Raw genomic sequence first — 27,986 nt, 5'->3', positions numbered from 1 at the left:
GTTTTTGGGGCATTCATGGTGTTTGTCGACTACTATGGTCATTTACACCAGGCCGATATTCTTCTTATTTTCCGTAACTGCCGACTTATAGCACGGCCCACCTCTAGGCTTTTGTAAGACACCGCTGACGCGGATGACGTGGCGGGGAGGAGCCTAGGTAAACCTCCAACACTTAGGTATCGGAATTCGGTAGTCGACCTCGGTCGGACTCGAACCCGCACCCATTGGTGTTGCAGCCGCGGATTATACCACTGCGCTATCTCGCCGATCAGTTGTTGTGTCCTGCCTTACAAGATCAAGCAGGAGGTGCTTATGACAACCTCAAAAGCACATTTATATGCATTCAGCGAAAACTGAGACAGGTGACATTGGAGGTCAAGCAACAAAGAATGCAAAATATGCATTAAATGACTTTGCACGATATGTTGAAGCAGTGTTTTCCTAACATTCAGTTATGGTGCTTGCTGTTGAAATTGTTGAACCCAGAAATTGTGAAGAATTTTTGCGTACTTATCTGGGATGCGAACTTAAACAGGTGCGTACTTAAGCGGTAGATTACTGTATTGCGTCCGCTGCGTCGAACGATACCAGAAAAGTGAGAATCGAGAGAAAAATTTAAAATTAACTCCAACTTCCCTATCCTTTAACATGGTAACGAAATTGAAAAAAAAATTGAAGTCCCAAAAAATTTTTGGAAACTTAAAAAAAAAATTCTCGGCCAAACACCCCCCACGACTTGGCTCACACGAAATCTGGGACCGATCCGAGCAAGAATAGCCGGTTTGCCATAGGGCCGCGTGTTTTGGGGTAGGCGACACGCGGCAAAGTTGGGGCAGTTATGTCGCCCACGTTAAAGTATAGGCGAGCTCGAAAATTTTCAAAGTCCAAACTCCCCTTTGAAATGCATGGGCCACGTTAAAAGGTCTGCTCCCGCCAGGCGGGTCGAAAGGCCCCCGTGCTACAGCATAGTTATTAGAGTCATTAGCTTTTAGCTTCATTAGCTTTTCATTAGCGTACTTTTCATTAGCTTACTTTTTCATTAGCTTTCCATTAGCTTCATTAGCTTTTCATTAGCTTACTTTCCATTAGTTTACTTTTTCATTAGCTTAATTAGCTTTTCATTAGCTTAATTAGCTTTTCATTAGCTTTTCATTAGCTTAATTAGCTTTTCATTAGCTTAATTAGCTTTTCATTAGCTTAGTTAGCTTTTCATTAGCTTAATTAGCTTTTCATTAGCTTAATTAGCTTTTCATTAGCTTTTCATTAGCTTAATTAGCTTTTCATTAGCTTAATTAGCTTTTCATTAGCTTAATTAGCTGCATTAGCTTTTCATTAGCTTGCATGTACAAAATAAAGGCACCCCTTAGTGCAGACTGCAGACTGCGAAAGACGGTTAAATGTTTTGAGTTTATTGGCGCCTGAACTGCTATAGTCATTTCGCACGTAATGGCCTCCCTTTTTGACAAGTCCTAAGCTGCGAAGTTGTCAATATCGGTTTAAACGTTTTTTCAATGTTGAAACTACGGTTTTATAACAGTTCTCGCAGTCCGAAAGCGTGCGGTCACTGTAGGGAGGACACGATATGAGCGATATCAGCATCAATGGTTTAGAAAGACAAGTGGTTAATATAATATGATATTTACTAAAAGTAATGAACGTGCAATTTGTACACTGTATTATTTTATAATATAAGCTAATGCGTGGTGACATAGCAAATTTGCAGCACGTTTACGTCTCAATTGGAAATGCTCATCTATATTGCTAGCGACCAAGATTAAGGTGGGCAAGCTGCCTGATCGAGCCGCACTCGATTGTTAAATGCGTGACGTAATAATCGAAACAGCGACGTACATATTTGCGTAGTGTAGCATCGTACATTCGCTATTCCAGACAACGTCAAGTGCAATTCATGCCGGTATATCATGTATTTCAATACACTGTTAAAAAGCATAGAACATAGTAGCACTATAATTCATGGGAAGTCAAGCCTAAATCAAGCCTATTCTGGACCTGTGAATAATAATAAACTTCTATAGCAAGCGTGTTTATTGTTGATTAAAAACATCTTACATCAAATTTCCAGGCCGTGGCGCTATAAAGAAAAGAGCGAAAACACCAGTGAGCTAACTCCAAACAAACTGATTCCACGGATACTTTTCATCCGTCAATCCAAAGCAATCGCGCAAGCGCAACATCTGTCTCGCAACCCCCGATTTGAAGCTAATTTCCAGCGCAATATTGCTACGCGCAATCGCGCGCCCTTAAACAATGTCCTCGCTGCTGGATAGATAGTAATGTATGAATTCGAAATCAAGCTTCTCGCGCCGAGCAAATAAATACCCGCTGGGATGCGTAAATACGGCGCGCCGAGTGTGCCATAGTGTAATTTGAAATTATGCTCGGGTTAGGCGCGCGAACGATGGAGTTGTGAATGCTGGAATATCGAGGGACTTCATTTTCAAGACAGAGCTCTAACAGCAAATAATAACCGGCATCGATCAAACAACAAGGAATACATAAAATAGACACGAATATTCAATGAAAACTATTACACTTTATGGATAATATGTGACAGATAAATCTCTTATTGTGGAGTGTGTATTGTGTGGAGGTACAGAATTTCAATATACAAATGAATAGTATATTCATATTGAAATAAGCCCTAATATTATTCAATTGTATATTGATATTCTTATTTAAGTAAGCCCGAATATTTTTGGCTGACACTCGTCCGGGGTAATCGTCAGCAACTATAGTAGAGAATTGGACACAAAATTATATATCAACAATCGTATCTCAAATTGTGCAATGTGCACCAAACGCTGCTTGCAGCCTACCGGTTGGATTACGCCTGTATAGGCCTACATCAATCTCATACCAACGTCGCAAACGGCACGAAAATCACAACATCTTCAAGCAGGAGATTTGTAAATATTGGGAGGATATTGTATGTTATGACATTACACATTTTAACATCCTACAATAGTAAAACATGATTCCTTATTTAAATGTGGGGCTTAACTTCCTGTAACAGTTGAAGGGAAATAGCACTGCCGCTGTCCTTGCAAATCAGTCAGGTCTGGATGGATTGTAAAATAATGTCCTCCCGATTGAAGCAAAATTCACAAATTCCTGATCAATTGTCTCTCTCATCCCGTGCCAGCTATGAGATGTGCGCGCATCAACACGGCAATGTGACGATTTCAGTTATCAAGCATATAATCTTATTCAGATAATCTATCTATGATAAAGGAAATCAAAACAATGGCGATCGGCTTCTGATTACGAAACATAGTTCTCACAAACCAACTGGTATTGTTTATGCCAGGAAAAGGAGAGGTAAGTACCATTTACGACACTATATACATAAACATTTCATATTTGAACATGTCAAAAAGATGTTGTTATTCGATAATTTGGATCAGTGATCAAATATTGCAAACTGGCAGACAAGGTACGCCTTTCCCACACCTCTGGTCCATGAAATTGGACATTGAGCACTATTTAAAACGATGCTCAGCTAATTCACCCCTTACCCATCTCATATATCTACTCTCCCGCCAGTAACATGTACTGCACATGCGTATAAAACATCTGTTTCAAACAACATTAGCAATAACCGTTGATAAAACATTGCAATTCACTCATTATCAAAAGAATTCCCAGCATGTAACATTTTACCTCCCTATATACACCACCCCCGATTTCTGAGGCCTCGTCGATAGGTTCTGGGATAGAGAGATAGAGAGGGAAATGTGCCAACAAGATACAAGCTAGACAGTAGACATGCAATATGGCAAGATAAGAGCCCGATCTTGACAAATTCAATGGACACTTGGACAGTGACTTAGCATTAGATTGACACAGTGTCTCAGAACTCTTCACACACCTTTGGCCAAGCAGATACTGTAGATCCGAACTTCGCGATCACCAGTAGACTTACAGTAATCAACCAACCAATCAATCAACCAAAGATAGGCGTTTATATTTTTATCCGATCCAGACACACAATCTACAATGCGATACACAAGACATCAACATTCCGAATTCTTACACTCTTTCCTAAATAAAGCTATTTCGTGGCAATAAATAGTACCTAGTCATTCTCATGTAGACGCCACCAACATTACGCTACGCACGCTACGGTACAGTTATGGTATAGGAGAGTGGTTCTCGAGTATGAGTCACGAAGGGTCGCGGCAATCGCTTAATCGTTGAATTTCTCAAAATAATCAAAAAAATTCTGAATCACTCGCTTATATTGAAATAAATCTTCTACCTTAGAAATGTGTAGCGTGCTACAACTGGTTGTCTGCTGCCGTCGAAACATGCATGCTAACATTAGAAAGGCATCTGATTCGATGTGTGAAGCTTGGATCGCGAGACAATTTTAAAATTCAGATTTGGGTCTTGCTGTAAAAAGAAAGGGAAACACAGATAAAGGAATTGAATAGAACAGCAATCAAGGTTTGACAAGGTCGTTCAAATCATGCCGTGATTATCACCGGCACGACTGAATTTCAATATCAGATATACCATCACAATTCGACTCGGGCCCACCTCGTGTATCGCGGTAATTGCGCCGTTAGACTTTGAAGCAATCATACTAAGATACGAGCGTGACTACTGAAAATACTTTAAAACGCGAATTTCACTCACTTTTCGTTAATCCAAATCAGATAAGCAACAAATTTATTGCGAGGAATACCAAATTTATTCCGGGGGAAATCGATTTCCAATGACACAAATCATAAAATGGGTTTAAGATTGACTAAACTCGAGAGCGACCAGGGATTTGGAAGATCTCGAGAATTTAAAGCGATCACAGGGCTACCGAAATAATCTATCTAAGCGGAATTCCTTCACGTCTACTCATCGTTGCCCGGATATCAGCAACGACATTTAAATTCGGTTCACGGACTTGAGTTATTTTTCATTTACGAAGGCTGGTTTGCATTGTCAGAACACACTGCGGTACCTTGATCACTGATCCAGGTCAAACTTGGACACTGGATAATTCTAATTCTCTTATTAGACTAATTATAGCGAATGCCGGTGATCTAATTCTAGAGAAATTTCTGAAATGCTTTTTTGTTCTATTTATAATTCTAATCTAATTTGTGGAATGTTTCTATGATTCAATGAACGAGCGATATTTGCTGTTCAGACATTTTCTGTTCTCATGCCTATGAGAATGAAATCTGATTTGATATTGATTCTAATTCTAATTCTAATTCTAATTCTAATTCTAATTCTAATTCTAATTCTTATTCTAATTCTAATTCTAATTCTAATTCTAATTCTGCTCTAATGTGAAAAAACTGTGTAGTTGAAAATTCTGATTCCATTCTAATGCGGAAAAATCGCTTCAGCTATAGGCCTAATTCTAATTCGAATCTAATTTGGAACAGCTGAAAATTTTCTCTAGTTGCCCAAGTCTGATCCAGAATCGGGAGTGGCTAGTTGGCTAATTTGATAGTTTCAAATGTCATGTACAGTTCTTTACACATTGTGCATTTCACAGTACAAAACGTTGATACACCTATTTTAGGTAGAGTTGTCCAGCGCTTCAGTTGAAGCGCTAACGAAAATCTACTCTGTTTTATATTATCCCATATTTCCTTTTATTCAGTGTGAATGCCTCTTTTTTACATCGCCTTGGCCCAGGTGGGTGTCTGATTTCAAATACTATACTCTAAGCCGTTTCGACACCTTCCTATCTTTTGAAGTGCTTCTCAGAACTTCAATATGCAATTGAATATACTAATAAATTTCTCTCTTTTCAATTTTCATTGTATCGTAGTCTTGTGGTGTTTTGAAATGATGAAAATTATTGATAAACTGATACTGACGAATAGCAGCATGACCTGTAAGTTATATCATCACATCAGTCCCACCACTGACAAATGTCTCGAATATTAGTTACAGCCGGACAATCCACGCGAGAATACACTTTTTTTAAATTATCTCGAACCCTTACTTCATTCCATTTCAACAATGACTAACGTTGGAATAATATTTGATGCCATTTCGCCGGCGTGGGAATCGCCTTTCCTTATACAAAACCAAATTTACTTCACAAAGAAGCCCTAACGCGCCGTGACATCGATTTAACATCCCGTATATATGCGTAGGAAATTCGAAAATCTTTTCAATTTCAAATTAATCTCCCGCGAAAATATGTTCCGCGCTGATCCGTTAACACAAAGGAAAGATTCAATTTAAATATGCTGCTACATCACGGACGCCTAATGATGGCATTATGGGCTGTCATTGAAGATGGCTATCGCCGTATGCTACCACAGTGAGGAGGTTTACTCTGGTTTATTCAACACATATGGCGAGATCTTACTAAACAGACACCATCAAGATGGTAAAACATGTTCACATCTTTGTACTTGATTCCCTTGATTCTGACAAAAATCGCTCTAAAATTGCATTTCAAGCCTACAATCACGCTATAGTTTGTAATGACTCTCTTCAACAAATCCGTCGTATGCGCCTTACAATATACTTGAAGGTCGGTGCTGTTCCAAGATGCTGCTTCTCAAGTGCCATTGGGCAATTAGACATTGCTAGGAGAGTAATATTGACGATGGTTCCTAAGATCGGTGAACTCCAGCATTAGTCAACAAGCCTTTAACACAGTAACAACCCTCCTTCTGGGGACTTCGATAACGTATACGGCCCTTATTTCTATTGTCCCAACTCATCAAGAACCGCGGAATTGTTTAAGTATATTTGTGTGAATAATAGATTGAGTGATCTCCTTCAGAACGCGAACGGGCAATTTTCCACGTGTGATAAGATTTTCTGTTAGGCTTGTAATATACGTTAACGTAACAGTATGGCCGAATGGTTGTGTTTCAAATTGGGAAGTCGGGCGGATGGACAATGTGAAGTGTAGTCCCATTGCGATGCTGATATTCGGTAAAAACGAAGTCATCTTACGACTGATACCATGATATTTAATTATATATGCGGGTTGTAACTAGATCTTATCTGCAAGCACATCGGACAACACCCCCTAAACACCCTCAATGCACCAAATATATTACAGTAGTGTCAATCAGTTTTCCATGGTTGCTCGTGGTCGCTCTCATTTTCAGGTTCAGAATCAACCATTGTAAATCAGCAGCAGTCGATGATCCCCCACCAGAAAGAACACCTCTACACAATTGCAATATTTCCTTGGTGTTGCGTTGTAATTCGATCATTTTTATATCCGAATTAGCCTCTGTCATATCGTAATTGTGCGTTGTTGTTTGTTGTATGCCGTTTTCGAGTCTGTGTTTCTGTCATTATCACGTCACTACGGAAACTTATTTCTGTGTCTCGAATCGGTTAACCACATTTACTATTACTACATGTAGAATCCTGATGAGAGTTAGTCGAAAAGCTTCCAGTGGAATAAATTTACAATGTGAATATTGTTTGTTGCAATATCGAAGTTTTTTTTTAATCTCCAGAAGCCTTCGCATTTCCTAAAATGAGATCCCAGACCGGTGACATCACATTGGATCAATGACGATACGACTATGACGCGCGTTCAAACTAGAAAATTTGGGCTTAGGTATCTGATGCGCTTGTGATATCAGTCTCAAATACTATTCAACTCCCCAGGAAATTAGTCAGGGAATATAAAGGTTCTGATCAATGTAGGAGCATAATAGCAACACAGCCATATAACGAGTGTGAATTGTATACAATACCACAATTTCCATCGGTACCTAAACAGAAAATCCCATTTCTCCAAAAGCAATGCAATCCAAAACATCTCGAAGGTCACTTCAGAAATCCTTTTGATATCATACCCTAAAACGATACCTGAAAATGCGTTGACATAGTTCGCTTCTTTGCGGCCGGTGTTTGTACATAAATTGAACCCTGTTATTTCAGTCCCTCCACAAGAATATCGAAAGCGCGCCAGCACGTAACGAGTCCGCAAAGTGAGCGTTTAGCAGAACAAACAGTTTGGATGGGGAATTGGCTTGAGCGGGATGATTCATGCGGGATTAGGCGCCCGCCGATAACAGATGTTAAAACGGCCTGGTATTTCCCTGGACCGCTCAACTTGTGACTTGGGTTTAGCTAATTTTGTGCTGGTGCTTACATAAACCTACTTGAAAAGCGCTATTCGTACATCAAAGATATCGGGATTATCCAACAACTGGTACGAATTTCACGTCAAATGCATTAACTACCCATAGAATGCAATTGAATAAATGTCATAATGGAAAATGATAATGGAAAACACATCGTACCACCAAATGCATACTGAAATTCAGTAGAATTAATTCGGCTGTCACTTATCATGGGTGATCGTCAGCAACAATCGCATCGTATACAATGTTCGATTCCAATTCTCTGCTATAGTTGGTGACGATTACCAATGACGAGTGTCCGCCGCAAATTGGAGTTTGGAGTTTGCATGGATATATTATTGAATTGTATATTGAAGTTCTTCACCTCAAAGAAGCTCTACATTTTTTAAAAGTCCGTGTCTCCAGGACTTTTAGAGCCTTCCATATACGACTCGAAGTTTTCCTGCCTCAGCATGCACAAGTCTATCTGCGTTCGAGAGCAATTTTTACAACATTACGCTAACTTCAATAACATCTGCAGATATCAATTAGAATTAAGTCGTTGTCAGATATGACGATGCGGTAATTTTCCCGCTGTTTCGCAGCCACCTATAGTATGGCTATATATGTGACCAACCTTATGAAGATAGCAATACCAAATAAGTTCCGAAAACATTTCCAAAATCCCGCCATCAGCGTACGCCGTACGGTTCTAACAGGGCTTCCGACTCGTATATCCTGTGTCACAATGCGGTATCACTGATATCGAGTTACTTTAGGCGTATCGTTCCACTCAAGATATGTTCCATTATCGTTTAAAGCGATTATCCTGAATAATCGATACCGCAAAGGCACAATATTTCACTCAAAAAGCGACCGTCGCAGAGGAAGAAGTTTATAAAAGGGCGATCATATCCCGGGTCCGGCCGCAACGCCATTTTCTTACAAGAAAACATCCATCACTTCTAACTGGTCGACGAGGACTCTGGGCCAGTTAACGATTTTCTGTCTTTCGCGGGCATCAAAATATAACGCTTTCATGAATTATTAAGTTTTGCTATTAGCTATCTCGGTATGCTTTTTGTTGTACGCGAGGTAATGAACAAAAGAGTCAATTTATCGACGGGGTATCATATGAAACCAATGTGACTATGATCTTCTCACTCTGCCGAGTTGCGTGCATTAAAAGAGCTTTTACACAGCTCTAATAAGGTCTAGTGGGAATGTTTGACAGGTGAACAGTATGTCCTTATGATTATTTATATTGCAAGTTCTTCGTACTATCTTTCAATCGCCGTATTTTACGATAGTTTCTCGCATATTTTCTCGTAGTGCATACCGGGCATCACGAAATCACGATATAATAAGATCTTCATAGCTGCTATACTATTAAAACACTACCGGAATATATGTATGTATATGTATAACCCACGGCAAAAAATCAGTATCAAAAAGAGTAATATGGAATCAAAGGAAGAGTAAATCGACACTTGACCTGCTGTTACCCTTCGTCATTTTTAGAATGTACCGCTAATTACAAAGATAATGAATAGGACGCCAAAATGCCATTTGTGAATTCAATTATGAAAAATTGTAAAGCGTAATTGATGATGGCGAATAAATCTTCGTATCGCATCAATTATAATATGCGAATATTACCATGCATTGATAGAGGATTACTGGATAAATTTGCATCAACAGGAAAACGTGACTAGGACGCGCCCAACGTGGGGCTCGAACCCACGACCGTTGGATTAAGAGTCCAACGCTCTACCGACTGAGCTAGCCGGGCACCGCAGATAGGCCCATCCTCTGCTATATAATATTTGACCAAAAAAGTCGAATATACATATTATAGCAGGGGTGGGCAAACTACGGCCCGCGGGCCGCATGCGGCCCGCAACACCGTTCTGTGCGGCCCGCGAGAGTTTAAAGAAACTTATTGAAAATAGTGATAAAATGCGTACTAAAAATCGAATTAATGCAGGGACTTGATTAAACTTTTTCTTAGTATATATCTTTATCACCATGATAATTCTAACGCAGTGGTTCTCAAACTGGGGGTGCGCCCCACTTGGAGGCGTGAAAGCATATAAAGGGGGGCGCGAAGCTGAGCTCAACTAAAAAAAATTTTCGCGCTTCGCGCGATTTACTGCTGATTCGTCTTTAGTCTGAATTTCATATATTAAAATCTCTCATCCATGGTCGTAACCTACATGCCATCAAACTGTCCATTAGGTTGGCTAGCATCCTAGTTGCCTTTTGTGATATGACAATAAGGGGGGCACGATATCTTTCACCATCATAACGGAGGGGGGCGTGTTTTACAAAGTTTGATAACCACTGTTCCGAGGTAAATACTTCCTATATTATTTTTTATGTTTAATTTCTGATCCGACAGCCCGACGACACAAGGCTAACGCAGTTTGAAAGGTTTCAACTGCTAAACATCACAGAAATCCTAAATGAGATTGACATAATTCGGATCACGTGTGTGCAGATTTTAGATTGGCCACTCCGGTTTTATTATTTCAGTGGTCGTGCTTATAAAAAACGATTCACGCGTGTCTTGGGTAGATTCGTTATACGTAGGATTTAAGTATTTATGTCTTATCTACACAGCGTAGAAGCGTGTTAGAAGCTAACATGGTTATGATGCTGTCGGCATTGTGTGTCCTGAAACTGAACCAAAAGTGGAATTATTAAATCTTTGAACAGGTCGCTGTTCTAAGAATCGGGACAACCGACTTTCATCTCTATAGTTTTGACAAATTGGTTATTGAGGTCGACCAGTCTATGAAATCTCGCCACTGTTTCTGACACGGGTACGATATCATCAACGCAATGTTTGGTTTGTAATAAATAGACATATATTATCTCAATGTCCTCACTATATAATCAAATACCAACATTGTGTTTTGGTTCATAATGCCAATTTTATATAGTGCGGCCCGCGAATGGATTCAGATGTTGAATGCGGCCCGCTGGCTCAAAAGTTTGCCCACCCCTGTATTATAGCTATAGCATATTGCATTCCCCATTCTTTACTTAACTGCATAAAAACCTACGAAAATTCTTAACTCATTGTTAATTTCAAACAATATCATACATTTACCGTGGATAGAATGTGAGGTGTATCCTATAATGTGCAAAAAGCACAGCACTATAACACAATCACGCGGAAAATCATTGGCCGGGGCTGCATTTCGACGTAATCAGCAACACGATGTCATGTGAGATGTCGGTATCCAAATTAGCGCACTTACAAAAATTAATCACAATATACCTCGATAGGGCGATGGCTTTAATAATAGATTGCGTTGATTCGATTAAATCTGGATCATCTTCATTACGAACACAGGGTGTAAAACATGCACTTTGGCGGCGAGGTTGCTGCATGCTTTGTGCAGAAAAGCGATGCGAATATATTTTCGATTCAGAAGCTCGCTGACATAATTGCGATCTTAGGAGCACCATGCCCGTATGGCGTATATGCACAAGAACAATGTTACGTACTTAATTTGATCGATTGATTGAGCGGCTTATTCAAAACTTGCTCATCGGAATCAATCGTAGATGTAGACCTACGGATAGAGGCGTTCTTTTCCAATGAGATACATCGAATCTCACTTTAAATCTGCAGTAATCGACTTGGGAAATCTGATACCGTTGCATTTTGCGCCAACTTTCACAGCACACTAATGTCGCGGAATAGGAGTTTAAGACGTTAATTGAATTGACTTATATAGACTATCCTAAAATATTGGAAGGAACAAATTCGTAAGGAGCTCGTAACTCGGACATGATTGAAATTAGAGGATGGTTGAGTATAAGGGTTTCCATATATCCTCCTTTAGGAAGATTTGTCCTCCTTTTCAAGAAATCCAAAACGTCCTCCGAGTGTGTCTCCCTTTTTCACAATTTAGCCTCTTTTATAGCTTTGAGAGCCAAGCGACCGTACAGATACAACTAAAAATGGCATAATATAGCCTACTTGAACTCATCGATAGAAGCAGTGAAATTTCAAAATACCCTGTATCAATGTATGCTCCTTCATCTTTTGTGATTTCTAAAAGGTGTACCCTTTTTCGGATCTCAAAATGTGATAACTCTATTGAGTATAAAACACTAAATCAATGCAAAATTAGTATGGTAATCATCCCAAATTGTCGCACGAATACCACAAGAGCAAGAAATATAGTATATGCACTGATTTCTAAATTTCAACAACAAAATACGACAGATTGCATGTAATATCCAGGAAGATCGCCAATTAGGATGTATGTCCAGATTGTCCACTTACCCAGTTAACTAAACTACGCAAGTATAGTCCTATAGGTGTCCTATATTCCATCGCTTCTTACTCAGGGGACAGTTTTGTTCTTTGGATGTTATATTTCATTCCGCTTCAACAGGTTTGAAGAAGCACTATTGGTGACTATCACACAGTCGTTGTTTTAGTAATATTTAAAGTAATTTCTAGCTAATTATATAGGGTTAGTAATGAGTATCTTTGGCCTCGTATAAGTATACTAGAATCTTAGAAGGTAGTATGACCTTATCCGATCAAGTTGTCATCCCCAGTTGTCTATATACACGACGAATCAACGTAGTGTCTATCCGAGCGAACACGCAGGTAAATATTTCACTAGAACAGCGAAATTTGTTCCCCAGTTATATGTCTGGACAGAGCTTGGTTTTATGTGCAACAATACAGCAAATTTTAACCTTATAAACATTTCAATTAAATACAAAACACGATCTACTGATACGAAACCTGAATCCACGCTGATACGCTTTTGTCATAAACAACAAAATATTCCAACTCCATGCAATATTAATGCCAAAGTCAGCAGAGAGTTATTACGTTCCGATGTCACCAACATATAGTTGTTTTTAATAGAAATATAATAAACACTTTCTCGCTACATATGCGCAGTAAACGCGTGTGGCGCTGGAAATAGTTACTATCGATCAAGACGGAATCCCGCGCCGTCCCAAGGTAAATGAAGCGTCGCGCAACGCGAACACAAAACTTGTCAAGTTTTCGACTACAATACAATAGGCATGATTAAGGGAATTTTTCGCTTCATGCATTATTGATATCTCGAGTCAAACTTCTAATTCACTTCAATATCGAATATGGACTGCCGATATACCGACATAGCTGCTCGCGGGGCAAAGATTTGGACGCAGTTTTATAGTCTCTTGAGTAATTCCATTATGAAAGAAGAGGGCATTTATACGGAAATCGAAATGGGATTATACAATACGAAGCACGCTACGCTACAGTCGTTTACGTAACTTTAAAAACGAAATATAAATTTCTCAAAGCTAGAAATGTAGACTTGGCAGATGACATTTCCGGATTTTGGCCATCACGACTCAAGCCATCTCTACTGGGTGATGTCATACAAGTTGAAATCCTATACCAAAGTAACTACTACCATAATATATATCGCATGTTGTTTATATTAGGGACGATCTTTGAAATGCAGAGAGATTTCTTAGTTTGGTGGGATCTTGGGACGAAACCTTTATATATTGTATGCAGAGACCATCGGAAACAAAAGCAACCCTGACACCGTGCACAATGCACATACTTCGGAATATACTTTGATTTGGCGCGATGATATGTAACTATACACGCTGAGTTTGATTAGATTTTACTAGGTATCTCTATCGCCTGTTGAGCTTCAGCACTGATGGAGAACGTTGCAGAAAATATGACCTTATGCTATAGTCTTTTCAGAACATCAGTTAATCGCATCTATCGGTAACTAAATGCCCGAGTCTAACGATGCTCACGTTGAAATTTACCTTGCGTAGGATTATCCAACCCTTTTGTGCTATCCTGTTCGAGCCTTAATCCCAGTTCTGTCAGACTCTCCTCAGTCGGAACTAGGCTATATAGGTATACGATCAATACACATAATTACATGACATCTCTATCATGCCCAACGCTTATACTCCTCAATACGTGCATTAATTCGAATGATCCTATCATTCCGGTGATATCAAGCAGCTCATCCGCAATGTAATCCACAAGTCGGAATGAATTCCATATTATCATCGCGCCTTATTACACGTCTACGCTGAGCACAGCTGAAAGATTTATGGCGACCATCGTCGTATTAACATCGCTGCGACCTGCGAAAGTTGTAATTGATCGCGTCCTACATCTAAGTCGAATAAATCTGAATAGTTCGTGGCAGCTTACAGCGATCGTGGGATGAGAAGGGGTTGCGTAATAATCCGTGATATGGATGGTGCTTACATGGAACTTAAAGTCCTGAAAAGGATCATCATCATCACCAACCGCCCCCCCCATGTATTTAGAGAGCAACAGAAAATAACGGATTTGATATTTCATAAATTCCATGTCAAAGTCCAAATACAGATCCTATTCTAGACCGGCCAAAATCTTCAAATCCGTGGTCTCTGATCTCCAGTGGGATGAAGAGCGACACAATCTCACAACGAATTTAGCAACATTATATTTGTTGACGAGCTCACTAATTTTTCAATATTCGAAGAGTAGTTCTCACGACCGAATGGAGTGTCCCGCAAATACAAATAGTAGGCATATATATTTTCACCCACTCAAAACACACAATGTATAATGCGATATACAACACACAATGCGATGTAATGAACAGACAGAGCAGGGGCGGGCAACTTCTCCAGTCGGCGGGCCGGATATGGGGAAATGAAGTAGGCTACTTGGCGGTGCGGATTACTGAATGAATTCTTTAAACGCGTATTTAACCACCTGTACAAGGATTACTCGTTTTTAATGTTAATTTTAAGTTTAAAGCATAGAGACAAAAACGGTATTCAATGAATTTATTACCTTGATGCACTTCAATAGCTGTTGAAGTCAATGGGAAATCTGTGGTCGATGAAAGTTGCGATCAGTTTTTTTGAAATATGGCTGCATGTCGGACACAAAGAACTAAAGAATAACTAATAATTGCCAGTCTACTATTTGGAAAAGATAGAATAACCTACAGTCACTATAATTTGACGAAGTAAGCAAGCATAGTGAAGAATTGCGGCAGACTATGGGCCACATTATCACGTACGACCGGAACCTGACTGCGGGACGCACAAAATCACGTCGCGGGCCGTATGTTGCCCGTCCCTGGTTGATAGAGTGTCTGAACGGCTAAGCACGATCTCCTGGGCCTAGTGCCGATGTAACAGTGTTCGATCTTGATCTTGCGACTGTCTTGCTCAAGACGCTTTTTGTTGCTCTTTTCATTAACTTCCTTGTATTAGTGCGGAGCAGATCAACAAATTCTCTGGTCCGACTATGAACCTGTTTTTCAATAATTTCTGGTCCGGCTCCGGCTGAAAATGAAAAAGTCCGACCGGATATCCAATCCGGCTCCGGTTCATGCTCCGCGCTACTCGGTACGGTGGTTCCGTGAATTTATAAATATGGCTCGTTTATATTCGCACTGGCTTGGCGGTTGCTTGCGTGTGGCTGGTTGGTAGTTACTCAATACTCAGTTACAAAAGTCATGCTTATCAATAAAGATTATAGCCGAATAAAAAAATTACTGATCCGGCTCCGGCCAAAATCGAAAAAATCCAGCCGATATCCAATCCGGCTCCGGTCCATGCTCCGCACTACCTTGTTTTCGTCCGGTCTTTTGTTAACGACGCCGAAAGAACGATATTCTCATGGTGGCAATACATACACTACCTATACAGTAATTTCGTGCAATAATATCATACGAATCGCATTTCAAGGGAATTAAGTGTGATCAAATGACGCGATCGATTTTTCGCGATTGTCCGTGCTTTAAAATATAGTAGCCTACAGTAGGGGTCTGAAACACCGCCCGTAGAGCAAACTTAAGTAATTGAGATGATTATTGTATTATCCTACAGCTTTATATCAAAAGTCGAGATTTCTACCGAGACATACTTCCACATAATAATCTCTAATGTCTCAATGTAACATTTAATCCATTTTTCTTCTTCATTTTTTTCATTTTCTTTATAGTTATAAGTTTATTCAGTTCGGCGGTTCGAAAATATTTTTCCTGTCATGACCCAGAATTGTATTGGTCAAAATCCAGATGGTGATAACGAACCAAATTCGAAGAGTCCGCGTTCGCGGTCGTATCGATCATTCCTATCTGATACCGAATACTGCGCAATGTGTGCTCACTGCTCATTGTATTCCAAGGCACACGCAGGGCCAACGCCACCTCGCGACCAAAGAAAACGGAACGTAACAATACGCCGACTTATGTCCTCGTGACTCGCCGGTAAGATCCACTGTTTTAGTGATTTCAAACTTCATTCAATAGTCCAATCACGGTATATTGGCCAATTCCGGTAAAGCTGTTGCTAGAACAGACCATATACAATCAGTAGTGTCATAGGCTTGATGATAAAGCATCCCATGATGCAAAGATGTGGATCTGGAAGTAACATTTTGATTTTGCTATTCCGGTCCACGGGCGATCAGAGAGAGAGAGAGTCTTTATTTTCATCGAACCAAAATACATAACAAACGGCAGTGATGGTGGTACAGAAAATATGCGTGCACAGTATTCGGTATTAGATAGGAATGATCGATAAGACCGTGAAGGTCATCTAGTCTGATCACACCAGCATCAAACAGGTACACTTGACTCAGAACAGTCTGGCTGTAAAAAATTGTTTAGTTAGGAAAGGAAAATAGAAAAAAATTAAATAATGGTAGCAAATGATCAATGAAGCAATGTCTGGGCGAGGTAGGGCAACAGTTAGTGTAACGACAAGAGGTGATCAAGTAGGGCTTTTTTGAATCTATTATAAGGCAATTCACGGATATGTGATGGTAATGCATTCCAGATGATAGGTCCCGAGTAGTCGATAGATCTCTTAGTTAGGTTGCTATTGGGTTGGGGTAAGTAGACGTTTCCTTTAGACGAAGATCTCGTGTAATGGGAATGGACATGTTTAGCAGGTATGAAAAAGTCATCAAACACAGGAGGGAGACTATTGGAAAAATATTTGTGAACAACTTTTGATACTTCGAAGCGATACAGTTCATCAACTCGCAAAATTCGATGCTTACGGTAGTAAGGCGATAAATTGGTACGTAAAGGTACAGATGAGATCAGCCGTATCGCACGGTTTTGCAGGGTTCGAATTCTGCACAAAAATGTTGTACATGCATTTCCCCATACTACGATTCCATATTGCAGATGCGAGTGGAAAAGAGAGAAGTAGATGGTTCGTAGTACTGATCTGGAAACCAAAGATTGGAGACGGGTCAGTCAAAATCAGTGAATCCGGCCCTCGAATGAAATATAGTTATACAGCCCTGTTGTACAGTGGGAAAGTGGGAGAATGACGTCGACGGACTATACCGTCGCAATGTATTAGGTGATAACAATCTTGCTGTGAGCCGTAAATCAGAGTTCAGTTTGATAGAAATTATGTCAATTCAAAACAATATAGTACTGTGGTATAACGAAATGAGAGGAAAGGGTCGAATGCACTGCACAAGCGTCTTCTGAGTAACGCGTGTCGTTAAGTGATAAAAATCACGACCCGACATCGCGTTTCAAAAAACGAGCAGCTGGGTGACCCAGAATTCGCGACGCCACAAATTCACGTACCCATCCGAGTGAGATTTAACACATCTCCAACGTGCTACAGATCGTAGAGAAGAGGCGCGATTGAATATGGCAGACTTATGACGCCGTTTCCACCAAATGACCGCAGAAACACCCGGTGAAGGGCGAATACGATGAAGCAACTGAAAGAAGCAAGGAGGCGTCAATAAAGAAAGAACTATATCGAACTTTGTTGTATCGGGCATTGCACCGAGGCGCGGTCTTCGTCTTATTCCTGTATTTTTTTAGTAATTACGCAGAAGATATGTGATGTGTCCATAGGCGCCGACTTTTATTTTTGCATGGGGTGGCGGCAGGCGCGTAGTCAGGGGGTGTCGAAACCCCATCCTTTTGAAACGCAAAACCCCGTAGTTTTGAAACGATCATTCTGACGCTAATATTAAGTTGCAATTCAACAAGTACGTGGGGCCTCGATTAATTAGCGACATTCGTCTGTGCAGTGTGCACGCACATCGCATCGCACAGTGTAACGAGACGCGATCTCCAGCTGAGAACATTGCGAAATTAGGTCATTGATTGCCGCGCGCTCGGCATTCGTCGCCGGACTGAGCAGTAACACGGCGCGACAATTCTGGAACACGAAAGACAGACAAGAATGATGATTACAAACGCTCGCGGCCAATCAGTAATTATCCCTTACCGCCGAAACCAACACCAACATTGCTGCATTTCCCAATTTCCATTCGCAAAGCATAATTGGATTTACATGATGGGCACTGGAATAGATTCCAATTAGCAAGCACACACAATAAAACACTGTTCAAGTATTCAACTTTGAGCTCCGAGAATATTTATCACAAAAATAATTCACAAAATATTTTAAACGCGGCTTGCGGCGTTGATCAATTGATCAATTTTATCGGACTGTACGTACAATCGGCCGGCAAGGCTGCGCTGATAACGGAATTGCAGACATGCCGCAAACCTGCGATAATTACAATTACAGCGTGCGCTAGTCATACCTACCGACGACACACGACGAGCACAAATTGTTCAGACGCGGGCATGTTTTAATCAAAAAGATACATAAACACAAACAATATTACACTCAGAGATTGTTACTGTTTGGCGAAAGTGTTTCTGCGGACGGTAGCAGGCCTGCATGCGGACGCCCTAAATCAAACCACCGACGATAGTGCACATGAGATATCGATGACCCATTTCTCATACAAATGATTCTCGATAATTTGCAGTACGCAGCATCGCTGATACGAATTAGTGAATTGGCATTTCAAAAGGACGGAATTTCTAGTTATAGGCCTACATGAGAAACTCCCTGGCTACGCACCTGGGGTTTTAAAGCCGACCAAGAGCAGGCTAATATCAGCTCGGAGCCAATGACCCTACGTAGGCCCCGAACAGCCAGTCGAATTTGATCGTAAAATGACGCGCTTTTAAAGGGGCACTGCACTCTAAAAATGATGTGGCCTCAAATTGAAGGGCAAAACGAAAGAAAAATTTTGGCCGCAGCCGTTTTCTTCAGAACGCCACCGTAATGGAGCTGCAATGTATTGAAATTTCCACAGGGGCTTAACACTCCAACGGTCACGCAGAGATCTTACTTTATATAGCTGTCAGTCGATGTTATTAAGGAAATATTCCGTACACGCCAAGGTGGTAAAGATACCGCGTTCAACGAAAGATGTCCAAAGGTTGTCCAAAATTTGGAAAATCTCAAGAATGATGGGTATCAATGTCTCATTCTATAGATTATTGATAAAAAACCGCAATGAGCCTGGAATAAGCTCACAAGAAAGTCGTTAAGATTTGTCGCAAAGCGTTTGAAAGTAGCTACCGACGAGTGGGCGTGCCAGCGACCATAGAACGGCAACAAGAATAGTAATCACGAAATCACGGCTCTCGATTGGCTAATCAGCTATGCTTCAGTGATCACGAAGGCAGTGGCTTGCTGATCAGTTGTTAAAGGAGTCTACTGACGGCGGTGATTCTGTAAGCGCATTGTAGGTTGGTTGGCAGATAATGATTTAAGATTGATGCAGGACATGTTGAGTGACTAGATACATGATGATGAACAAACAACAGCAACTTCACACAAACTTAAAGCATGACTGGCTTACTGTGAAGGAAACCGCCGTAGCCTACATGTCTGTTTTGACCGATGGATAGCACAACCTGCGGAGAAATATAGCAAAGGCGCTTATGCAAGAGGCGAACGAATTTCTTGTTTCAGAAGAGATGCATCATAATTGAATACAAATATAAAGCTTAACAATGACTCTACTTGGTCTGATCTTATTAGGCTCCAGTCGTGCTGTATAACTCAAGTCTTGAATGCTCTAAGGATTGGCTGAATCAGTTTTATGCTGGGGACTTATTAAACTCTTACAGCAAAATGAATTCACTCGTAAGTGTTGTCAAAGTCGTCAATTATGCCGTAGAAAGAGGTGTAGAGGTAAGTACAGACTATGCTGGTATGACCAACAAAAATACAGTACATCTTAGCATGTCCTGAAGGAATCTTGAATCATTACCGGCTGTAACACTACAAATGCTGGAATGTAAAACGAGCTTAAAATGCATTGAAGCAGTGCGATAGTTACATTTCTTCGTGGATCCATTATATAAGCTATCTGGTCAGCCAATATAACATCTTCTGAGCAGATAAGATTTTGTGCGGCATCCATCTCACGTAGGGTGTGCTGTACCAGTTTGCGATGACTAATATACTTTACTTACGCCCAGTCTGACGTATTGCAACCATAACTAGGTATTTCTTGGATTTATATTTAGTTCTAAAAGAGCACAATCATTCGCCGTTTCACCTCTGTCATGCCTGCTATTCTCTACGGCTAAGTTAAGCTATACAATCAAACTGTCTTTTTAATGGGTATAATAGCATAGTCTGTGCTTATACCTTTTAACTCCTTGTGCGGCATCATTGACGACTTTGACAGTCCCCAGCATATACGGCTGATTCAGCCAAAATCCTCAGGGCATTCAAGACTTCAAATATACCACGACTGGAACCTAATAAGATCAGACAAAGTATAGTGTCATTGTTAAGTTTTATATTTGTATTCAATGATGATGCATCCCTTCTGAAACAAGAAATTCGTTCACCACTTGCATAAGCGCCTTTGCAATATTTCTCCGCAGGTTCTGTGCTATCCATCGGTCAAAACAGACATGTAGGCTACGGCGGTTTCCTTCACAGTAAGCCAGTCATGCTTTAAGTTTGTGGGAAGTAGCCGCTGTTTGTTCATCATCATGTATCTAGTCACTGAACATGTCCTGCATCAATCTTAAATCATTATCTGCCAACCAACCTACAATGCGCTTACAGAATCGCCACCGTTAGTAGACTCCTTTACCAACTGATCAGCAAGCCACTGCCTTCGTGATCATTGAAGCATAGCCGATTAGCCAATCGAGAGCCGTGATTTCGTGATTACTAGTCTTGATTCCGTTCTATGGTCGCTAGCACGCCCACTCGTCGGTAGCTACTTTCAAACGCTTTGCGACAAATCTTAACGACGTTCCTGTGAGCTTATTCCAGTCTCATTGTTGTTTTTATCAATAATCTATAGAATGAGACATTGATACCTATCATTTTTGAGATTTTCCAAATTTTGGACAACCCTATGTCCATGTCCATTGTCCAGCCAGGTGATTTATGTCAAAATCGGGCCTAGTGTATTCTATTTCCTTCATAACATCGGCTGACAACTATATAAAGATTTCAAGGCGTTCGAGAAACCCGGTACCCCAGATTTATCAAGATATTAATTCATGAGGGTTGAGTCTAGGTGACGAGATGGCGTCGTTGTGTGGCCTAATTAATCTCGATATTGAATTCATGCGGACCGCGTTCTCTACGAAATTTGAAAAATGGCCGCGACCCGTTTTGAGTTGGCGACACCTGGCATCAGGGCCGTAACTGCTACACCCCAAACCCCCCGATTGCGGGGGGGGGGGGCGAGCTCGAAGGGGGCTCAAAATTATTTCGTGAATTAGCATAAATATAGAGTATTTTTTGAAAATTTATGCAACTGTTTCAAAAAGTTTTCGCGCTGCGCGCGATTTCAAGCCGCCAAGTGTCTTGATTATTGGGTACTCTTCTCCCAAGAAAAAATACACAAGATTTATAGAAATGGGCATATCAGCGTTGGCCATTACCGCGGCACCACGCTCCAAGACATATTAAGTTATAGGCCATGCAACATGCGACTCCAAGAAGTGTGCCAGAATGATCGGCAGCGAGGAAACCTTGGCCGAAAAGGACTGCCCTTATGCTGACCGAAAACTCCGTTATGCATACAAAATACATATAGGTTTAATTGTCCATAGTCGCCTATATGACTGGCGCCGAATGTTCCTGTCTTGGCAATCTGAACCTCACAAGACAAATACCATCCCTCAGAGAAAAATTATACGCCACTGAAGAAATACCAATTTGAAATCGTGTGCGTCTTTTAGTTTAGTAGCCTACGTTTGGGCGATTCTATATTTTTTGATATAGCAGACAGGAGATCACGAAATAACATTATGTTCCGGAGTCATACCAACGGACCCTACAGTTTCCAAGACACCTAACTCAGCTCTACCGGTAAATCTGATTACGTGAGCAGAAAGGACAAGAAATTGATGGCAATATATATGCAATTCCGTATCTTATTGACCGATTTTATCATGAATTATCGAAAAGTTTCGCGCTTCGCGCTGGCTCACTAAACAGTACGACTAATTTCATGGCAAAAGCGACCAACGTGACTGGGGATAGGTTTATCACCCTATTGGAGCCCAAGACCCAATTCTTTTGGGGGACCTGACGAAGTGCTCGTTCGTTCCTGCCAACGGGTATACGCCCGAAGATGTTAAATTATTATTGAGGGGGCCTACCTTTTCAGACACACCTCACTCAGCTGTCCTGTAAATCTGATTACGTGAGCAGAGATAGAATGCAAATTGATTGCAATAAATATGCAATTCCCGATCATATTGACCGATTCAATCATGAATTATAGAAATTTTTCGCGCGAGAAAAGCTGACACATAAACGGCCCCCCAGAAGTTCGGTTTATCATCATATGGGGGCCCAACATCCAACGTTTCGGGGGGGGGGGGCTGACGAAGTGCTGTTACGGCCCTGTCTGGCATAAGCGGTGTCCTGCAAAAGCCTAGAAGTGTGCCGTGCTATATACAAGTCGGCGGTTACGGAATCAAAGATAAGAAATATCAGCCTGGTTTAAATGACCATTGTAGTCGACAAACACCATGATTATCACAAACGACATTAGGGTTGAGAGTTCATCGTAAATGCCGATAATGCGAGTCTTTTCGCTTCGACGAACTTACGCGTAAGCTCCACTCTCGCACGCTGCGCATTGCGCATATACGTATATATTAACATACAGTCACTAAAATTTGACGTAGTAAGCAAGTAGTGGGGAATCTCGGCAGACTGGGGCTACGGGCCACATTATCATGTGAGACGGAAAACTGTCGGCGGGCCGGACAAAATCCCTTCACGGGTCAGATCCGGCCCGCGGGCCGTATGTTGTCCTCCCCTGGGCTAGATCCTAGAACACACGCTATAGCCTACCGAGTCATCGAGCTTTTCAGTGGCATATCGAAATCTCAGGGCAAACAAGGCACATAGAGTTTCAGCCAACACGAAGTGCGCTTCCCGAAAGATCGACGGCGATAGAACCCTGGCCAATATAACTGATAGTTATATGTTCTGCTGCCGAAATGGCTGAAGCCGGTTAGCCGTGTCTATGGAATCTGTACCAGGGAACTATAACCCAATTGTGAGGATATGTGAAATAAAATAAGCTAGGGTTTCCATGTATTTCTGGATCAAATTACGGACATCCTTTAGCGCCCACTAGCGGATTTTAAAATGAGGTATGACACATTGTCTGTTAACATGACGTCACAATAGCAAAGCTTTGCTTATCGACCAGAGGCTAGGCTAAGGTGGGTGTCTTATTCCATAGACTACCCCAAGTCGCTCCGACACCTTCCTATCTTTTCATTGTATCGCATTTTTGTGGTGTATTGAACTGATAAAATTGCTAATAAACCAATGATGATGATGATGAAGTCGCCAATACTGAGTTTTACTACAGTGCCTTGGATACGGATCGATTCGAATATATCATACCCTAATAATTTCAAGGAAGTTGCCCATAACTGCAACTTTTTAGTGCAATTTTTGTGAAAAATACGTGCAACTTTTGTAAAAAATAGGTGCAACTTTCCGCGGATTTGACTGCCACAAAAACTTGCCCTACTGATTACTAAAAAACGGTCAGCTCCATTTCCCAGACTTACTCACGGCCTAGTTTGGAAGCTGATTGCGTTCAACATCTTCACTAACCCCAGAATAACGGCCAACGACCCCCAGGTTTAGAACCAAGCTATCTTTGACTAAAGCATCTAAATGGCCTTAACCGACTCTAGGAATATACCGTTCTCCTATAATTGCGATTACAATTAGACTTATTTCAGTAAATGATGGTTATTTTTATTTATTTTTGATTGCATTTTTTGCGAGGGGGTGGTCCACATAATAAAATCAATGAATGTGACACCAAATCGCGCGCGGGGCGACGAAAAATTTCAAGTGGAATAAATCTGCCCAAAAATAATATCGTTTACGTTGATTTACTAAAAACATTTGATCCTATTTCAAGCCTTCAAAAATCCGGACATTTAGGCATATTTTAGAATTTTTTCCCGGACGCAGTTTGAACAGTGAAATTCCGGACATGTCTGGGAAATTTCGGACGTATGGAAACTCTAAAATAAGCCTATGATATTGAAACAACATCTTCCGTAATGTAAGGACTGAAATGGAGACGAAAGTTGTCCGTGACGAGAAAAGTCTATCAATGTAAAATTGCCGCCCAACGTGGGGCTCGAACCCACGACCGTTGGATTAAGAGTCCAACGCTCTACCGACTGAGCTAGCCGGGCGCCGCACCATGCGATGAAACGGCCAAAAACGACTCCAACGATTACCTGAAGTGCAATATGTTAGTAGCTAGTATAAAGCATTACAAATTCGAAAACACGGAAAAATATATCCAAAATGCGAGGATATGTTGATGACCTATCATCATATCCACAATTCAGTATGAGAGTACTCAGTCCAGTTTATTAACAATGGTATCAGATCAATACACCACAAGATTGCGATACCATGAAAAGACTCAGGGATGGTGTGAACGTGAGGTTCACGTTCGCGTTCTGTGTGTGAGCCTCAGAAATTTAGAGGTTCACGTTCACAAACGAACCTTGGTATAGGTTCTGCACTGTGAACCTTTTTCATATATTACAATTTTACAAGTCATTAACATCATTGGATGAAATTCTTTGCATTTCAACTTCGCACCACTCCCCCCATGACGTTGGCACCATAAAAAATCAACACTAAACGGGCATGTCCCTTGTCAATCTCAAAATTTTTACTTACATTGTTACAAAAGTTTTTTCGAAATATTCAACTTTCTGAATATTTAGTGACTCTCTGTTGTGAGCTTGACCGCAACCACACAACATCAAGAATGAAATACGCTACATGCTGGAAATCAGCGAATGATGCTTATTTAAACAATCAGTGAAATTGATGATATGAAGAATACATCGTTGTTTAATGTAAAAATTCTAGCAGGCGTACGGGATCCATCTTGATTTGATATGTTTATTGTATCATCAAAAAAATCCGTGTGATTGGGGTGTTGGCTACTGTGAAACTTGTTGATATCGGTAGCAAGTAGCCTATAGAAACCCGTTTTACACTCTGCTCAATATCCATTTAGCAATACTCGGACGCCGAATACATTGTCCGTTAAGGCGTAAGCTTATATGCCCTTGCCAGTCCTCGTCGAAATTGTTGGCAAAGGTTTCGGAAGACATTGATTTTATTATAGCATTTGATTGCTCCAGTTGACAAAATAAAATGCGTCAGCATGTACTTCAGCATTGTGGCATAATTTGGCCTGAGTAGTCGCTAGGTAGATTAATATATCACTTCACTGAAATATAGGGTTAGAATTAGCAATATAGCGTCACGTGACGTCACAAGGTTCACGTTCGCGTTCACACAGTACCTTTCAAGAAGGTTCGCGTTCACGCGAACCTGAACCTTTTAGGGGTTCACACCATCCCTAAAGGAATGTTTCTAAACGACTTGGAGTGGTCTTTGAAATCAGACACCCATCTGGGCCTAGGCGATACAAAGATGAGGCATGCAAGTTGAAATTGCACACTGAATGAAAAGTAAAACAAGATAATGTAAAAGGGCAAGTGACAAAATGAGGTGGCATGTGAAGGAAAGCGGGGTCGATATGTCCGGTAATCTTGAGGGCTGACGAGTAGCCCATTCATTCAGTAGAAATTGATTGTATTTCAACTTGAATGTGGACATGCTCTACAACTGTCGGATAGCCGGCGAGATACCGTTCCACGTATTTGACAGAGCGATGATATTTCAAGTTGACCGTATGATAGCTGGTTAACGAGGACGCAAGTGTGCTGTACTTATGCGCTTTTGATTACGAGGTAAAGAAGTTATCGAAATGTACGGGGCAGTGCTCGCAATGGAACTGATACATTTAAACTTGGCAATTTCTCGATCTTTCGTCAGAGCAAAAGTTTATCAAAGAAGTATGCCGCCCAACGTGGGGCTCGAACCCACGACCGTTGGATTAAGAGTCCAACGCTCTACCGACTGAGCTAGCCGGGCGCCGAGCAATACCTTCAAACTAGCGAAGACACTCCACGATGACACTACTTTGGCCCGAATAGCAAGACATGTTTTACTTAAAACAGTGGTTCAAATCCTTGTCTCCAGCGCCCTCTAGGTGCGATTTGGATTTTGAAGGGCGTGGAAACACTCAGGGGCGAAATGGGGGTCACTTAGGCTTACCATGTTTTGAAAATGTAAAAAGAGGATACTTTTTCAGAAATTTGCAAGATGCAAGACCGGAGTAGAATTCTCAAAAACCGGTGAATTTTTCCCACTTTGTGATCGGTTGACTAAAAAAAAAAAATCATCTTTTCGCTCAGAGCTAAATTCACCGTTTTTCACTCCGAAATTTCCGCCGGAGCGTCACTTCTGTGCTAATTTGCGGCATATCACTCGCAATTTGCTCTAAATCTGACCTACATTTTCAAAAAAGAGGACAAAATCTCAAAAAAGAGGACAAAAGGGCGTCCTCCGAGGACACTTTCAAAAAAGTCAAAAAAGAGGACAAATCCTCTTAAAAGAGGACGTATGGTAAGCCTAGGGTCACTGGGCTCAGGGGGGGGGGGGCGCTGAAGAAAAATGGCCTCGCAGTAGATGGTGTAGTAAGGACATATGATTATATAGTAGAACAGTAATTCTATGTATCCCTGAGTTCTTATTACAAACTAACATTCGACAAAATCAGTCAAAATCACATTCTTTATTTCGTTCATGGTGAAATATCCACCGACGATGTTTCCATGAATGCAGTGGTTTATTTTAATCCATGTAAAATGAATTTGGCGTACTTTTGTATTACCAATTCCCCGTTAAAACACTCCCGTCACGCTAGCTACTCCAAGTCGTTTCGACACCTTCCTCTCTTTCCATTGTATCACAGTTTTGTGGTGTTTTGAAATGATGAAAATATCACTGAACTGATACTTATACTGATAACTCGGGTTATTTTCCACAAAATGTTTTGAACTAGGTATTGTATCCTGCAACGCACTGCGTGTCGAAATCGAAAAGGCACTGTACTGTACAACTTTTGAGAGTGATGCCCTTTGTACATTAAAGATCTTTTGAAGCTTTTTGGCCAAACTGGTTAACTAGATATAGGCTACTTGTATTTGAGAGCTACAAAATGAAATCGTCAGAATATTTCTTCATCGTATCATAAAGGATGATACTGCTTAGTGTTGGTAGCTTGTTACTCCCATTCATGTTAAAGTTAAGAGCTTGGTGCAGTACCAAATTTAACGTGAGCAAATCCCTACCACATTCTAAGGGGATTTAGTAGTCACACAAAGCAATAAAACAAAACCCAATACAATTAACGTCCCCGTATTTCCAATCGCAGAGATGCACAATGCACATCGACCTCGCCACCTCATCCGCGTCAGCGGTGTCTTACAAAAAGCCTAGAGGTGGGCCGTGCTATAAGTCGGCAGTTACGGAAAAACAAGAATAATATCGGCCTGGTGTAAATGACCATAGTAGTCGATAAACACCATGAATACCCCAAAAAAAACAAAACAAACATCGATCTCGAATGAAATG

The 27,986-nt window shown here is 40.9% G+C and overlaps 1 long non-coding RNA gene and 3 other non-coding genes across 4 annotated transcripts; all 4 read right to left on the bottom strand.

The window, feature by feature from the left end:
* Nucleotides 1-11: 11 nt before the first annotated feature.
* Nucleotides 12-27,954, bottom strand: LOC145454357 (uncharacterized). Its single transcript, XR_013920103.1, has 2 exons — nt 27,808-27,954; nt 12-260 (listed from the first exon to the last, which is right to left on the bottom strand). It is a non-coding gene; the product is annotated as an uncharacterized LOC145454357 (long non-coding RNA).
* Trnak-cuu (transfer RNA lysine (anticodon CUU)) lies at nt 9,804-9,876 on the bottom strand. The gene has a single exon. It is a non-coding gene; the product is annotated as a tRNA-Lys (tRNA).
* Trnak-cuu (transfer RNA lysine (anticodon CUU)) lies at nt 24,598-24,670 on the bottom strand. Its single transcript has one exon. It is a non-coding gene; the product is annotated as a tRNA-Lys (tRNA).
* Trnak-cuu (transfer RNA lysine (anticodon CUU)) lies at nt 26,369-26,441 on the bottom strand. Its single transcript has one exon. It is a non-coding gene; the product is annotated as a tRNA-Lys (tRNA).
* Nucleotides 27,955-27,986: the final 32 nt, after the last annotated feature.

Source organism: Botryllus schlosseri, chromosome 13 (genome assembly GCF_051294905.1).
Source record: "Botryllus schlosseri isolate E-star chromosome 13, Bs_hap1, whole genome shotgun sequence".
Classification (NCBI taxonomy): domain Eukaryota; kingdom Metazoa; phylum Chordata; class Ascidiacea; order Stolidobranchia; family Styelidae; genus Botryllus; species Botryllus schlosseri.
This window is presented reverse-complemented; position numbering and strand designations above follow the sequence as displayed.